This window comes from Ictidomys tridecemlineatus, chromosome 4 (assembly GCF_052094955.1).
Source record: "Ictidomys tridecemlineatus isolate mIctTri1 chromosome 4, mIctTri1.hap1, whole genome shotgun sequence".
In the NCBI taxonomy this organism is placed as follows: domain Eukaryota; kingdom Metazoa; phylum Chordata; class Mammalia; order Rodentia; family Sciuridae; genus Ictidomys; species Ictidomys tridecemlineatus.
Window position 1 is genome coordinate 54,125,264 of NC_135480.1, and position 2,815 is coordinate 54,128,078.

The following is a 2,815-nucleotide window of genomic DNA, read 5'->3' on the forward strand; positions in this document are numbered from 1 at the left end:
ACTCTACCTGCATGTATGAAAACACAAAAGACAAGCTTTTACATTGAACTCTCTAATATTCCCAGTGTGAGAGGATTTGGAATGGCTAAATGAAGTTTTAAGACCTAACAGTGCACTTACACAGAAGTACTAGGTACTCCTGGTGAAATTGTGAGGATTGCCCCAGTACAAGCTTCTCTCAACTTGCTCATCAAATCTAAATCAGTTCCATCTATAAAAACAAATTTCAGGATGTTTAATAACAAAGTGTAACTCTCATAAATCAGGTTGTGACTCACCATGTGAGTTCTAAAGCAAATAGAAAACAAAGTCAAATAAGAGGTAAGCTCGTGGTTTAAAGCTTGTAAGAAAAGAAAATAACATAAAATGAGAACTGCATAGTGAATAGCTTGGATCCAACATGCAATGATACTGTCACTACTGTTTGATCAACGTGACAACCGAATCAATTTCTATGCTGAGAAAATAAACATGCATTACTACCATTTTTCTAATAAATCCACACACATTTTATATAAATTCACACTCATAGTAAATACTGTTTTTACATTAAATTGTTCTCTTTTGACAACAATTTTTCATTGAATCACAAACAATAAATTAACTCACTGTTATATACTTTAAATTGCTGGAAAAATATTTTAGATATTAACATAGTGAAATATAGTAATATAACAAAAATATGTCAATAAAATTGGATGAATAGGGAGGGGACGGGAAGGGGTATGGGAGCAGGAAAGATGGCGAAATGAGATGAACATCATTAACCTATATACATGTATGACTGCACATTTAGTGCGACGCTACATCATGTACAGCCAGAGAAATGAAAAGTTGTGCTGCAATTGTGTACAATGAATCAAAATGCATTATGGATGAATGATGTTTAAAGTAATAATGTTTTATAACTAAGCAGTGCACACATGGGGGGTTAAGTCATAGCAATAGGCCACTGGGTGTGTCAAAAACTAATTGCTCAGTCTTACAACTGACACCGTTGTTAGCACTGGATGTCCTGGAAACTTCTCTTAATAGGCTGCATTGGCCAAATGCATGTTCTTAGTCTTCTGGAGGACGGTGACCTTAGAAGGAGATGATCCCATATTACAATGGTAGTCCATTAGCTGTTCTGAGTATTTCATACCCATTGCTGGCTTCATAGTTTCAAGTTTTTTCAATAAAGCCACATTTTCTCTTTCAAACTTCTGTTGCTCCTTCTGGCTATTGAGAGCACTACAACATAACTTAAAAGGATGATCAATGGGGATTGTACTTTTGCTTTCTGACTTTTCAGCCTGCCTTGACAGTTCTTTCAAAAGTCTCTGATTTTCCTGATCAATCTGTCTCACCTCTTCTCTTGTGAAAGAGTAATTTTTCCTAGGTACTACTGAGGGTTGATCAAAGTGAAGTTTTTGTGGTCCCTTTTTATTTAATTGCAGAAAAGCTTTTCAAAGATGATGCAGGTTCATTGTGACATGTAAGACTTTGTGGTCTAGATTACAATTGAACACTGATGACGTTGGGACAACAGCAGGCCAAAGTTTTTCTTTCACTTTCTTGGCTGCTTTCAGATACCTTGAATCAATTTTTAAAACCTCAACATCTTCATCTACCTCTTGACTCACATTTTCTTGCCTTTTAACTTTGACTTTTTGGTCATTTGGTGTATTTAACTCAAAAGATGGAACAGGGCTGATATCTGGAGTTGATAAAGCAGTTATCAGAGACATCATCTGAACAGTCTGAACTTCAAGAGGAGGAAGGCAAAGACAAAGAAGAAGAGAGGAACTAACCTTGAAATTCTTTTTACTCATGCTTGTATTTGGAGTTATTAGATGGTTTAGCTGACTTGGACCTCTTATAATGTTTGTGTCCATCATCACTGTTTTCCTGTCCATCTGTATAGTAATTCTCCTCTCCTTATTTTACAGTTTTTGGAATTCTATTTGGAATGGGCAAGTGTGTTTTAGTTCCTTTTGCAGCATCACATAATGTTTTTTTTTTTTTTTGATCCTGAAGAAATGGTTTGCATAATACGATTCTCTACAAAGTGTTCATCTGGAGAAATTTTTGCTTTTTTTTTTTCATTTTCCTTCTCAGTAAGATAATATTCTCTCTCTTTTTTTGAACTCCAAACTTCAGATTTCTCTTTTTTATATCATTATTTATTCTCTCTTTTGGATTATCACTTTACTTGTCAAAAGTAATTTACTTTCATATTTCTTTACTTTTTTAAAGACACTGTCAAAGCAAGAATGGTCTATGTCACCTTCTGATGTATCTCTAAAGCAATCCATGATGGTAAAATATCTCCCAAGTGCTTATGCTGCCTGTCTCTTGGGAGGGAAACTGAGCCCCAATGGCAGGGAAGGTGGCAGGCATGCTGCGGTGTGGAAAGTTTTTATTATTACTTTTTTATTCTTTTTCAGTTTGATTGCAAGGAATGCTGTTTCTATGAATAAGATTTTGAAATTTATTGAGATTTTCTTTTGGAAAAAAGAAGTCAGATTTTGTAAAGTTTCCATAGATTTTTTGGGATGAAATGTACTCTGAAGGATATAAAATTTGTTCTTTTTATCCCATTTTTAATCTCATCATTTATTAAATAAAATAATATTGGTTAAATCTTCCCATATATATTTCTTCGCTATGTATTTACTTTCTTAAACTTCAAGTATTCTGGGGTACAGTCTCTATATTTGTACTACTTATGTACCAATGATATAAAAGCTCTGAATTAGAGATAAATATGAATATTATGACCTTTTATCATCTCAACATGTGTCTGACATTTTCTTCACACACTTTTCAAGGA

The 2,815-nt window shown here is 34.0% G+C and overlaps 1 pseudogene; it reads right to left on the minus strand.

Moving 5' to 3' along the window:
• Window positions 1-936: 936 nt before the first annotated feature.
• Window positions 937-2,312, minus strand: LOC144376786 (cilia- and flagella-associated protein 97 pseudogene; annotated as a pseudogene).
• Window positions 2,313-2,815: the final 503 nt, after the last annotated feature.